Source organism: Talpa occidentalis, unplaced genomic scaffold (assembly GCF_014898055.3).
Source record: "Talpa occidentalis isolate TD23 unplaced genomic scaffold, MPIMG_talOcc4v2.1 talOcc4.5, whole genome shotgun sequence".
Classification (NCBI taxonomy): domain Eukaryota; kingdom Metazoa; phylum Chordata; class Mammalia; order Eulipotyphla; family Talpidae; genus Talpa; species Talpa occidentalis.
In genome coordinates this window covers 48,624,512-48,638,780 of record NW_023604861.1, presented here as the reverse complement: position 1 = coordinate 48,638,780, position 14,269 = coordinate 48,624,512, and the positions used below count along the sequence as shown (strand labels likewise).

Genomic DNA, 14,269 nt, shown 5'->3' with positions numbered 1-14,269 from the left:
ACTGGGGAGTAATTCACAGTCAGCTAACTGTCCTCCCCTTGGGCCTGTCTACCCGACTCTGCATTTTCTTCTCAGTGGCTCTGCATTTTCTTCAGGATAAAACCCATATTCCTTAAAGGTCATTTAAGATTATTTATGATACCACTCAACCTATTTCTCAACTTGAATCTCAAGGTTTCCCTCCAGGAGCCTTCCAAGGCTTCCCTAAATCATACTGTTTCCACCATGGTGCTCCCAAAGCATCAAAGTACCTTGACTATTGTTTTCCTCACTACAGATTCCTTGGGCTCAAATGTAACCTCATTATCTTTGCAGTCCCGGTCCTTAATCTACAAGATTCTGAAAAAAAAAGCCTAATAGCATCAGTTGTTCTGCAGAATGGCAGCAGCCCCAAATGAAGACAGTTAATTAAATAACCCATTGGGTTGGCAACAGAAATGTTACTTTTCTGTGTTTTTTTTTTTAAAGATTTATTTATTCATACAAGAACTGGGGTACAGGCCAGAGGTGTGGGGGGTGAGAGGATTCACCACAGACAGAGTGGGAAACAAAACAGGCAGATTGACCGAAGTACACTGCTGAGGGGAGCAGCAGGCGAGCCAGCAGTGGTCTGCTGCGCCAGGTGGGTAGCTCCCTGGCCGAGGATTGAACTCGATGATGCAGTGGCTGAGGACAGCTTCATAGGTTGTATCTTAACCCCTTGCCGCCACCAGGGAGGCCCAGAAATGTTACTTTTCTAATAGAGGAAAATTCTCACTAAAAGTCTTAGGGCAGAATATGATATAATCTAATGTAGTATAATACAGTATAACATAATGTAATATATAAAGTAACATAATATATCATAATATAATATGTAAAGTAAAATAATATGATATAATTTGTGTGTGTGTTAACTAGGAGGCAGCCACTATGCAAGGCCCTTTACTTGCTTTCCCTTAGTTTCATCCTAAACCACTCTCTTTCACACCCCGCAGTGCCCTGCCTGCATCCCATCAGATCATTTGAGTGTGGACTCTGAAGCCAATTTGCTTAAATTTGAGGCCCATGGCTGCCTCATTCTAGCTTATTAGTTTATGAACAAATCACCTGTTGTGCCTTAGTCTCCACATTTGAAAATGGATATGACAGCAGTAAAAATACATGAAATTGTTGTGAGAAGTTGAAGATTTGCCATATGTTAAGCTTCTAGAATATGCCTTGCATGTAGTAAAGGTTATGTAACTGTTAACTATTAGTGTTATTTCAAAATACTCAAAATTGCTGAGGTTTTATATATTTCAAAATACTTTTCTATACCTTTTTTTCCAGTTCATATTTATACTCTTTGACTTTCTCTGAGTCAACTGACTTCCTTTGATCTATTGAAACCGAAGGTTACCATTATCAGTTCTGTCTAATTGCTGTCTTTTAGCATCCTGTTTTCTAAGGAGTCTGACAAGGAAGATGGAGTTTTGACACATACCTCTCTTTAGAAAATAATCTCAAATCTATCTATCTGTGCTGAAGTTGGAAGAATATCTTCAAGGTTTATTACTTATGGCAAATGAAAGTTATATATACATATATATCACCATGATCTATATGCGGGTATTTTTAAAATAAATTTTGTGTGTGTACAAATCATTTTTTAATGTACTTAGTTTATGACGGCTACACAAACCTGTAAATGTACTAAAAATCATTGAATTATATACTTTACACAAGTGAATTTTATAGTAACTATATGTAGGGTAAAGAAAATATCAGGCTTTTCTGCCCTTCCGCCATCAGGATAGATGATGGATCCTTGTCCTGAATGCATGCCTGATGGTGGGCATCTGGAATAGGGTGTGGGCATAGGTAGATGGGATTCAGCTGAGCTAAGACTGTGCTTTTAAGGGCGGCGTCACGGGGGGACGCCAGCAGCACCAGCACCAGCAGCAGCAGCAGCCGCAGCCGAAGCCGAGAAGCAGCAGAACGAACGCTAGAGAGCCCAGATAGAGTGAGGACTTGCTGGGGGCTGGGAGGCCTGCCAGCCTCCCAGCCCCCCAGCCAGCACCCCTGCCTGCCATATGCCTGGTGAACCCCAAATAAAAAACCTGCAAAACTACTGAGGACTCTGACTCCTCCTTTACCCGATCTGCATGGGATCAGAAAACCTGCATTGTGTCCGGTCCTGCCCCTTTACAATTGGCGTATGTCGGCAAGATCCATGCAGACGGGTATTGGAGCCCTCCGAAGACCTGGAGGGACTAAGGAGAACAGACTTTGCCTGTGACGACGCTGGAGGCACCATGGTGGTATAGAAGATGGATACGTCCACGAGCTACAGGATGAGACCTGGCGTGAAGGAGACGCCCGAAAGGACCAGCCAACGACACCGGAAAGGACCAGCCAACGACACCGGATAGGACCAGCCAACGACACCGGAAAGGACCAGCCAATGACCCCTGAGGCAGCAGGCCATTGCTGAAGCAGGGAGAGGCCAATGGACTGATAGACTGATGAACTGATGATTTTGGACTGACAATCCCGCCAGAAGGCGGAGGACCTTAGCAGGTTATGTTTATTTTTTGAGAATCTGGGGGTGGCCAGTGGGCCTAGATGGCCAAAAGCAGCCTGGTATGCCCAGTGGCCAGGTGGAGGAGAAAAGCCAACTAAGGTGGCAAAAGCTGGTACTGATGCTAAGTTGAGAAGCCCTAAAGCGGCTGTTAAGCAGCCTGGGTATGCTGAAGCCCTGTGAGTCTCGTAAAATCACCTATGGGTGATGCCCTGCTCATTCTTGAGTGAGGGTGAGGAGCTGAGGAGCCCGTCCTTGGGGGACGGGTGGGGAATGTGGCTTGGGGTGAAGCCCAAGCCAAATGCAAAGTTTGGATCCCCAACCCATGTGCTGGTGCAGTGGGTTGGCTTGAGAGCAGGGGTCTGTGAGTCGCATGGGTGGCCATGAAGGCCGAGTGTTGGAGCGACTGCAGACAGAAACCCTGAGGGTTGGCGATTACCCCCAACAGAATAAAATTGCCAATCCCAGAGCTAGTGCATCCTGGGGGTGGATGCTGTGTGTGCCTTGTAGCCGAGACTACAGCCAGAGAAGGCCAGGAAGCCTGACGGCTCCTGGTGTGTTATAGCAGATGCCGTGTGTGATTTCCCCTCCCTCGTATGAGCAGTGCCTTCGGCAGCAGATTTGGTGGCTCATCTGCTGGTACCAATAATTGTCTTTTGCACTTGGTTGGTGCCCTGCCTGGACTTATTTGTGTTCTGTTGTATTTTGTTATGTTGTATTTTGTTATTTGATGTATTTGCTTTTGTGGGCCATGGCTGCATTGTTTGTTTGCTTAGAAAATTGTGTATATATGTATAGACTGTATGGCAGAAAACCCTGAGGGGGTGGACTGTAGGGTAAAGAAAATATCAGGCTTTTCTGCCCTTCCGCCATCAGGATAGATGATGGATCCTTGTCCTGAATGCATGCCTGATGGTGGGCATCTGGAATAGGGTGTGGGCATAGGTAGATGGGATTCAGCTGAGCTAAGACTGTGCTTTTAAGGGCGGCGTCACGGGGGGACGCCAGCAGCACCAGCACCAGCAGCAGCAGCAGCCGCAGCCGAAGCCGAGAAGCAGCAGAACGAACGCTAGAGAGCCCAGATAGAGTGAGGACTTGCTGGGGGCTGGGAGGCCTGCCAGCCTCCCAGCCCCCCAGCCAGCACCCCTGCCTGCCATATGCCTGGTGAACCCCAAATAAAAAACCTGCAAAACTACTGAGGACTCTGACTCCTCCTTTACCCGATCTGCATGGGATCAGAAAACCTGCCTTGTGCCCTGTCCTGCCCTTACACTATACATATATGAAATGTATGTTATCTCTCAATGAGTTGTTTCAAAATCCTAAATAAGGTATCTTATGTAAATGAACAGTCAAAGTATGGAAGAAATACACTAGACTGTTAACAGTAATTATTCCAAAGGAAGAACTGAGATAGGGCAGAGCTTCAGGAAGGTAACTTTGACTTTTTATCCTATGCACATCTGTATTTGTTTACAACAAGCATATACTTGTGTGTTGTTGTGTATGTTAAAAAATAAAATTCACCAATTTAGAGATCTAAATTAATGGCTTTATTAAACTACTGCTGAACCAGGCAGCATCCCATCTAGGTGCTGTAAGGGGTTATGTGAACTGGGCCATATTACAGACAGAAAGAGGGTGGGTCAACCATTCCTAGCAAAAGAAAAGAAAAGGTTATTTGAAGGGAAGGCAGAGGGCAGATGACCTCCCTGCTGCTGATTAGGAAACCCCAGATTGATTGATTTAGGATTGTATTTTTGCTGAAACCACAACAGATACTAGGTAATTAAGTCTGTCCCCCCAGGTAGGACTCATTGTGGGACTGTTTTTAAGTCATTTGGCTTAAAAGGGTGTCTTCCTTAGAGGGTTCTTTCTTTGATTGGTTTGGGTTTGGGGGACCCTGATTCTGAAGCATACTCCAAGCATAGGGAATTAATCCTGTTCGTGTTTTTAATAGTCCTCATGATGCTTTGAATTCACTCAACAGCTATAAATGCCTGTTAGCAGCCGCTGACCAGCAAGCAAAAAATCTTCCTGAGACTGGACCCTCAGAGAGTGAGGAGAGGCCAGAAAGCAAACCTGACGTTGTGATTCCAGTGATCTGTGAATATCTTACAGAAACTCAGCACAGCCTGAGAAGCCATCGCTGCGAGTAGTGCTGATGCCTTGGATTTTGATCACAACTCTCAGTTAAGCTCAGAGTATGATCAAAAGGGGAGAATTGTTAAAAACAGAAAATAACAGACTTTATCTCACTATATATATATTACATATATTTTCTCATTCTGCTTGTCTTTTCATTAACAGTATCTTTCCAAGAGATTTTAAACCTTCTGTGTATCAATTTTCTCTTATAAAATTTATTTTTGTGTTCTAAGACATTTTTGTCTCCTTCAATATAAAAGATTTTTCTCTTCTGTTTAATTCTAGAAGTTTTCTAGTTTTAGGTTTTACATTTAGGTCTACCTTTCATTTTGAGTTCAAGTTTGGGTATGGTATGAAGTAAGGGTCAATGTTATTTTTCCCCACATGGCAGTGTAGTTGTTATAGCAGAATTTGTTGAAAAGATTTCCTTTCTCCCATTAAATTGTCTTAGCACCCTGGTTGCAAATCAGTTGGCCGTGTGTGTGTGTGTGTGTGTGTGTGTGTGTGTGTGTGTGTGTATTTCTTGGAATCTTTATGGTATTTTGTTCCAGGTGGTAGAATCTAATGAAACATTTGAAATGGGGAATTAACAATACTTTTTTTGTTGAATATCAGCAGTGTATCTTTGCTCAGCCCATGGAGAAAGCATCTTTCTTCAGGAAAGCCTACTTACCACTGTCAAGTTTACTCCTACCTCTGACACCTCCTTCTGTCAGGGACTCTAAGATTGCCATCTGGACCCTCACTGACCATGCTGTCCAGAGTGGGACTTTCTGCCAACTCCACAGAGACCCCTCCCTGAAGAACAAAGTCTTCCTTGGTCCAGGAGTATTCCAGGCTACACAGATCTTTCACACAAGACAGCCAGTTTTGCCTTGTATCACCTCTTCCTGAATATGGAGGAAAAGTTCATTTGGGACTTATCCCTCTATAAGTCTTCCATTTCCTTTATCCTAAAACCAGTGTGACAGGATTTTATGTGCTCAGAACTGGTCTGATCTTGCATTTTCTATCCAAAGAAATAAATGCAATTACTCCAGACACGGTCTCTGCCATATCAACAATACAGTTACTTATCTATATAGTTAAAAAACATGGTGTCTCTATTGGGGAATTTGCTGATATACTCAATGAGCATAACAATACTCAACTAGAAAAGGTGAAACAAACTTCCATTGAGCCAGGATGCTATTGAACTGGAGGAGTCATAGCAGGCACTGGTTCTAAATCACCATCACCTTTTTGATGCCAGAGGAATAAATCACCATCGCCTTGGAAGTTGCTTACAGGGATGGCTGCATAGAGTACACAAGAAGGTAAAGAATTGCCTGGGCTGTTATATTCTGTGCAGAATAGGATGTGTTGAAAAGAACAGGCGTACATGACAAACTGGGTGGGGAAGCACACGGTGCAGAGCATCTCTGTACAGCAGCAAAAGGGGACAATTGCCAAGTGCAGCGCAGATCTAAAGCTGCTCACGAAAAAGGCTCGAGCACAGCCAGTTCTGTAAATGCCTGTGTCCCAACTGAGACAGCTAGAAACAGTTGACTCACTAAATGGAAACCAGTCTGTGTGGCAAGTCCTTATTGCTGTCTGTTCAAGTTACCTTTCCTAAAAATGAAGTTTTGAGTTCTTATAGTGAGAGAATTCAAAGAGCCCATTGACCAGTGAGATCTTTCTCATCCTTCTCGCTCTGTAATTTGAGTTGTTCCATGGTTACTTTTGAATTAGCAGTTTGCTTTTAATAAAATCTGATGCCTGACTAAAGGTTACCAAATTATAGTTTAAATTTTTCATTGATTCTGCCATTTTATAATAAAGTGACAGTTGAAGCCAAATAATAACGAGACAAAGGAAATACAAAATTTTGGCTTGAGACTTCGTCAAATGCACAATACACCAAGTATTTTGGATTCCTAATTGTATTCAACACTAAACTTATTTGTTATTTCTGTGGAAAAAAATTATGGGATAACGAATTGGAAGTGCCTGGAACACAGCTTAACGATCTGGGAATTTCTCCGTAAAAACTGTTAGGAATCTGGATGTCCAGAACTACCAGCTTTTTCATATTCCTATTCATGCCACAAAAAGTCACCTTCCAAGGCACCAGGATCACTGGCCCTGTCTCCATGGCATTAGTTTGGTTGTGTGGGCCTTCCTATCTCTAAAGACAAAGAAAAGAACTTGCTTTACAGAAATGAAGTCAACCACCACCTGAGAACAGTGGTCATTCCTCCTTGGAGAGTCCATTATCACTTTTTGTTCCCATCTCCTCTCTCTTATCATTGCATCTACCTAAGCATAATGGCTTTAGAAGAAAGAATCTGGTCTAAAAGATTCCGTTTAAGGCCTCCCTGGTGGCGTAAGGGGTTAAGATGCAGCACTATGAAGCTATTCACAGCCACTGCGGCATGAGTTCAATCCCGGGTCAGGGAGGTGGCCCATGTGGCAACAGACCTCTCCTGACTGATCAGCTGCTCCCCTCAGCAGTGTATTTCAGTAGATACACCTGTTCTGTTCCCCACTCTCTCTCTGGTGAATCCTCTCAACTCCCCACACCTCTGGCCTATACCCCAGTTCTTGTATGCATAAATAAATAAATCTTTAAAAAATAATAAAGGTGAGAGTAATTTGGAGGATATATCAGTAGAAGATACTAAATATGAGTTTTAATTTTAGTGCATCATTTAAACGTATAGACCATGTTGAAGAACATGTATTCAGAAGTATGTGACCCAGTGGACTGAGGAAATCTAAGTTTGTATTTTGATTTTCTCACACATCTTAGAAAGGCTAACCTCTGTCCTTTAGCTCACTGAGAACTACCCATGTTATTAGAAGAAATACATAACGGGCCTCCCTGGTGGCCCAGGGGTTGAGTCTCGGGCGTCATGGAGCTGTCTGCAGCCACTGCAGCATGAGTTCGATCCCCTGCCAGAGAGCTAACCCACATGGCGCAGCAGACCTCTCCTGTCTCACCTGCTGCTCCCCTCAGCAGTGTATTTCAATAGATCTGCCTGTTCTGCTCCCCACTCTGTCTCTGGTGAATCCTCTCATCCCCCACATCTTTGGCCTATACTCCAGTTCTTGTATGCATAAATAAAGAAATCTTTAAAAAATACAAAATGACTGCTGAACTATGCTTATTTAATAACAAGTAAATTTAAAAATATAGTCTAGACAAATCCTTTTCCATTTATAACTACAGGGTTTTTTTTGTTTGTTTGTTTTTTGGTTTTATTTTTGCTTTTACACTTTCATTTTTGACCCTGTTTCTACCGTTACAACTGCATCTGCTTAGTAAAAAAAAATAGTCGACTCGGCAGCTAATTGGATATCCTTTCACAAGAGCTTTTGAAAGTTTAGAAATTAAAGTTTTAGGATTTTGAACAGATGAGTTAATGATCTTTCTGAAAGAAGAACGTCAAATCTACCAGTTATTAAGCATGCTCCCTACAGTCACTCAAAAATGTATTTAGACTCTTGGGCCTCCCTGGTGGCGCAATGGGTTAAGCAACGCGTTGTGAAGCAATCGCAGCCTCTGCAGCACGAGTTCGATCCCCAGCTGGCCAAGGAGCAACCCACATGGCATAGCAGACCTCTCCTGTCTCGCCCGCTGCTCCCCTCAGCAGTGTATTTCAGTCAATCTGCCTGTTCTGTTCCCCACTCTGTCTCTGGTGAATCCTCTTGCATCTTTGGCCTGTATCCCAGCTCTTGTATGCCTAAATAAATAAATCTTTTTTTTAAAAAAAATGTATTTAGACTCCAAAGCAGTAATCAAAAGGAAAAAAGGAAAAAATTTCCCCCAAAATTTGTGGTTTTGATAGCACTGAGACCTTAACCCCTGTGCTACCAGGGAGGGCCCCCAAATTTGTGGTTTTGAATTCTTGCTATGGTGACTATTTGCACTGAATGTTCGTGTTTAACCTTTTGTCTAATTGTTAGACAGATCCTCTTCTTAGGCCATTACTATTACATGTTTTGCATGTATATATACATATATATAATATATATAGTATATGTGCATTTGTGTGTGTTAGTATGATATTAGATATCTTTAAATTTCCAGTAACTGTAGAAGTTGGTAACTAGCTGGAATCATGTTAAGCCAATGGATGCATATTTACTAGTAATTTTTTATTTATTATTTTGGAACCTTTGGGTCTGATGTTTTATAGTTATCTCCATAGCAGTAATTCTGATCCTTTTTTTTTAAGATTTATTTATGCATACATGAACTGGGGTACAGGCCAGAGGTGTAGGGGTTGAGAAGATTCACCAGAGACAGAATGGGGAGCAGAACAGGTGGATCTACTGAAATGCCCTGCTGAGGGGAGCAGCAGGAGACAAAGAAGGGATCTGCTGCACATGTGGGTCACCTCCCTGGCTGGGGATCGAACTCATGCTGCAGTGGCTGCAGATAGCTTCATAGTCTGAGACTTATCCCCTTGTGCCACCAGGGAGGACCCCAATCCATTTCTTAATGATGGTGTGATAACCATCTTTACATCTGAATTAGGAAATAAAAATAATGCTGGTAAGAGTTGATTTTTGTTTCCTTTGCAATGATAGCTTCCAATTTTATTGCATTTTTATGACTGAAAATACACTCGGAGTTGGATACGATTGCTTCCATTTTGAACACTAGTCTTTATATACATATAAAGCTTATATGACTACCTGGGATATTTGATTGGGTCCAAAGTATACAGAACAATTCTGTAACTCTTTAAAGATGTTGGCAAAATGTTTTCCCCCTCAATTTTAAAGCATTATTTTGTAAGGAGGATTAATTAGGGGAAAAAAAGGTCTCTTTTTGAAGTGCAGGCCTATCCATTGAGACAATAAAGAATCTGTTTGAAAATAATTCCCAGCTTCTAGAACTAAGAGTATAAATTTTTCCCTTTAATTAATATCTTAGAATATTTTTTAACCAATGCCAAATGCAATGCGAGCACAAGTTTTTTAGTTCAGTTCTAAACTTAGAGCCCGTGATTTTCAAGTGGGTTCTAAATTTGGCAAAATGTCTTCTCTCTGCTATAGTAGCTGGTGTTTTCCCATTCTTAAGGGTTCATACATCTTATTTTCTGAGCAAGTGGTACTGTTTTTCTTCACTTTTTGATATATATTTTTTCATTTCCCCTTTGTGGAATACCAAATGTGAGGCAATCTTTTTTAGGCCATTAAAGAAAAAAAATAGATACAGCAGCTTTGTGAGAGGAGGGGAAAATGGCAAAGGGGAGGGATCATTTAGCTTCTTTCTCACAATGAAGAAATAAATACCATAAGTCTTAGCTACTCAGTTACACCAACTTTATATATAGGTTAGTAGAAATCACCAAGTCGGAATTCAACCAAGATAATTATGTTTTCTGCAAATTTCTGCATATATTAAAATGAGCCCTGCTGGTGTGAAATTCGGTCACCACTTCAAGAAGTGTGTCCAACAGAGCTATCTCCTGAGGTCGTTGTTTGTTAAATGTTTAATCCCACTCCTTAAGATGAAGACACCAAGACAAAGGACCTAATGCAGAGTGTGCTGGGTGCAGAACTCAGGCCCCTGCAGCTCGGGCACTGGTTATTATTACCTTATAGGTGTTGCAGGTATTCGAAAACAGCCACTTCCTCATTCTGCAAGATGTTGGAGGGAAGGATACCAATCTTTCCCCCAAACAGGCACCCACATGTCTTTCACTCACCTGCGTTTATCTCTGCCTTCGGCTCTCAGCCTTCTATTCCTCACGAACCCTTTTCTCCCACTAGAAACATGTTTTCATTAAAATAGAAACACCCAGAGAGAAGAAGACCGGCTAGAAGAAAAAAGTGAAAGGGGACATTTTTTCCCTTCCGGTACAAACTTGTGGCAGCCAAGCCCTCCGCTGTGTGCCTCGGCAGTATTCTATGGGTCTGCGCAGCTTCCTTTTCTTCCCATGATTTTGATGTGCAGGCGTTTGTAGGTGGCACCCCAGCCCAGACCGAGCTTGCTCTCACGCAGAACTTTTCCCACCACTTTCCTGGAGAACTTGGCAAGTAGGTGACATGTTCACTCAGGTTTCTCTGATCCTGGCCCTCTTCTCTGCTGGGAAGGAAGAAGCACCAGTCACTTGTAGCAGGGGAGGTCTCCAACAAGAGAGTGGGCTTGAAGGCCTTGTCCAACAGGTTTACCTGCTTTACCTTTCTCTTGCTTCTGCAGTGCCAAAAAGGAGGAATACAGTACTTAAGATATTTCCCTCTCCCAGTCTTCCTGGGAACTAACCATTCTGACTGCCAGACTCCAGCAGAGGCTGCAGTAGAATCTTCTGGGGTTGACGGCCTTCCCATTCTCCATACCACTCCCATTGGCAGCTGTCTCCCCTCACACACATATATTCACACAAGTGTTGGTAGGATTCCATGGGCCTCTGCATTCCTGGAGTGGCTGTAATTGACTTGGACAGCCAACCTGGAAGCGAATGCAGCAAAGTGAGCCCATCCAGGCACAGTCGCTGAGGACAATAGGGCTCACTCCAGGAAGAGTGGAAGAAGCCCAAGTGGATTTAGATCATCATTTCCGCCAGGCCAGTCTCCGGCCTCTGCCAGTGGCACAAACAGCTATTTTGTGAGAAAAACTTGTTGATCTCTGCCATACGAGCCTCAGATTTTTAGAGTTATTACACACAATGTTCTGACTTTTTTAGCAGTACATTATTTATTTGGCCTTGTCTCCAACTTCACTACTTTGAACCTCAATCATTTGTCACAGTGTTTATATCAAATAATCTAAAGGAATGCACACTAAAGAGGCTAGGAGTTAGGAGTCACGGGTTCAATCTGTGGCTCTGTGATTAGATGATATATGACTCTGGTGCAGCATTTGCCTTTTCTGGGTCCTAGTTCTTCCATCTAAGTTTTGGGGGGTGAGAAGGAGGAGACTGGATTTGATTATAATTGCATTCCAAAACTCCATGTATCTTCTTTCAATTACCACTTAATAGTATAGTAAATAGAAAGGGGGTTTTAAAGTATTATTATAAGATGGTATTTTCTACCCAATTGTCTCTAAATTATCTGGCCAAACTTTAAGGAATATAGTTATTTTTAGTCTGATCGATTCACTTTATCTGTACTTTTCCTGACTGAATTAACTTAATCACACTCCCCCTTTTCCTGCCCTTGCTTTCCTCTTTTTCAAAATATTTTGTCCTTTTTTTCTTTATACATTTACTTTTATTTAGAAAGCTTCAAAACAGTCTTCATTTTTGTTACCCATCTCTAGAGAGATCTCCTGAAGAAAGTAGTATGTACTCAGGGCAGATAATGGTGTCTTCTGTTTGTTTCGTCATGATACCCACAGTCTGGTGGCTTTGTGATAGGGATAGTGCCCTGAATTGGTGTCTTTTGAGGGCCACCCACCATGTCTCCCAAGATGCCTTTCCTGTGTTATAAATGGGAGTTCAGAGACCATCATTTTACATCTGAAATCTTTTCCGCCAAATATTTTATCGCCCTCCACGAGAGTACCTACCTCCCACTTGTCACATGTTCATACAACTTTGAGAGCCTTTTTGGCTCGTTATCTCCATGGCTCTTCATCTTCTGCAAGAAGTGTCATCTACAGAATTGAAGGCTGCATTGTGTATTTTCACATCCATGTCATTTTTTTTAAATGCTGAATAAAACAAATGACAGACTCTTATATTCATCCTGATCCTTGGAAGAGGGTACTTGTCGGTGGGGAATAGTAAATGAGAAAGGAGATAAAGATCCTATTTGAGGGATGGGAAACCTTCATATTTTGTTTCAGCATGAATTTTAGTAGCAGGCTTTGCAATAGCAAAGTCATGGTTAGAATCACATGACTCACCCAGGCCAGGCACTGGGCTAGATGCTGAGAAAAACAGGGAATAAAGTCACCTGTCTTTGAAGGATTTACAGACCAAAAGGCTATAGGTGTATGGGTGATTGCAGGCCTGGGTGTAAATGTCAACAGAGATGTGGTCTGGGGGCGGGGCAGTGAGCACACTAAGGCCCTGGACTCAGAGCTGGGTATGGAAGGGAGGTTCCCAGGAGCAGTGATGTCTAAGCTGAAAGACTCCGGGGTAATCTGATAAGAGGAAAATCATCTTAACTAAAGAATGACAGTCCCTGAAGAAGCATGTACATTCCAGGACCTCCCAATGGCAGGAGTTTGGAGCGTGGGACTGGAGACAGGCAGAGGCTAACCATGAACAGCCTAAGTCCTACTCCCATAAGGAGTTTCAACATTCTTTTGAAGGCAATGGGAAGTCATAGAGAGATTTTTGTAAGCAGGGAAAATTGTGATCATATCATCATGGTGACTTTAGAAAAGCCATTTGGAGTTTCTTAAGGCTAAGGCCCAGGAACATTAGATAGTTAGAAACTGTTGAGTAGACCAAGCAGGAGCTGGCAGCTTCAGCTGAGATAATGGCCTTTGAAATGGAGGCTATTGGGTAGATCAGAGACACAAAGTGGTAGAACACATAAACTTGATGATTTGTTGATGGATGGGATATGAAAAAGGGGGAAATTATGAAATTCAGGTTTTGGGTGAGGCACTGTGTAGGGATTATGTAGAAGGTTATAATGATGAGTGTCAGGGTGAACAGAGGCCTGATTCTCATGGCCACCTTAAAGCAGTGCCAAGTCTCCACATCCTGGTGGATTCAGAATGATGAGGGACTATTTCAGGAACAAAGTGGGTCTGTGCTTAGCAGGCCCACTGCTCTGCATGCCAGCGCCGGGACACTGCCCTCAGCTAGGTTCTCTGACTTGTCATCTGTCCCATTATGATCTCTCCTCAGTTAACTGGAAAAGAACATCAGTTTTCTCATTTCCCACAAAGTCCCTCCAAACAGGCATTGCTGCACAATTTTTGCTGCCACTGTCGTTTTGCTGCTTTTGCAAGGTAATGGTTTGTGATTATTGGTTTTCAGTGCCAAAACAGAGACTACAAGTGTTAGGTTGTGCAGGGCATCACATGACGGACCTGAGCTTTAGAGTCAGAGACTAGGTAAACCTACACACCTTACCTTCCTCAACTTCTTTTATAGACTTACTTTGCTCCACCAGCCTTTGTCTTTCTTTGAATCTTACCGTTCTAAACTATGATGCAATTGGCATCTCACTTTAGAAAAATTCAGGTGTTCTGCAGGTAAGTCTTCTGCAAGTCTTTTCCCTTTTGGAAATATGCATGTAAATTCTTATTATCTCCTTGGCTATAGGTAGCATTTAACCCTTGTATTTAGGTGTCACAGACTCCCTCAGGCCACCTTTCATAGATGTTGGATAGATTCAGGGAACATTCTTAGAGGTACACTCTAACACAGGTCTCTCTTTTTGCAGCCTTGCCCTTTCCCTTAGCATTCTTTTCTTCTGTTGCTCTCACTGTTCCTCTTCTAATCTCATTTGTATTCTTTGCACCATCAAAAGCTCCTTTGAAAGAGATAAAAGTTCAATTTTAGCCATTGAAGAATTTATAGCTACTTAACAATGTTTAATCTTCCAATTGACATTTATAAACATATAACTTCTGAAGACAATTGGTTATACTAGTACTTAAGTCAGAATATAGTTTCT

At 42.4% G+C, this 14,269-nt stretch overlaps 1 protein-coding gene and 1 pseudogene across 2 annotated transcripts in view; both read left to right on the top strand.

Moving 5' to 3' along the window:
- LOC119259718 (ATP synthase F(0) complex subunit B1, mitochondrial-like) overlaps positions 1-6,743 on the top strand; it is a 74,805-nt pseudogene extending 68,062 nt beyond the window's left edge.
- HMGB1 (high mobility group box 1) overlaps positions 1-14,269 on the top strand; it is a 117,423-nt gene that overhangs the window by 84,804 nt on the left and 18,350 nt on the right. The window lies entirely within an intron of this gene.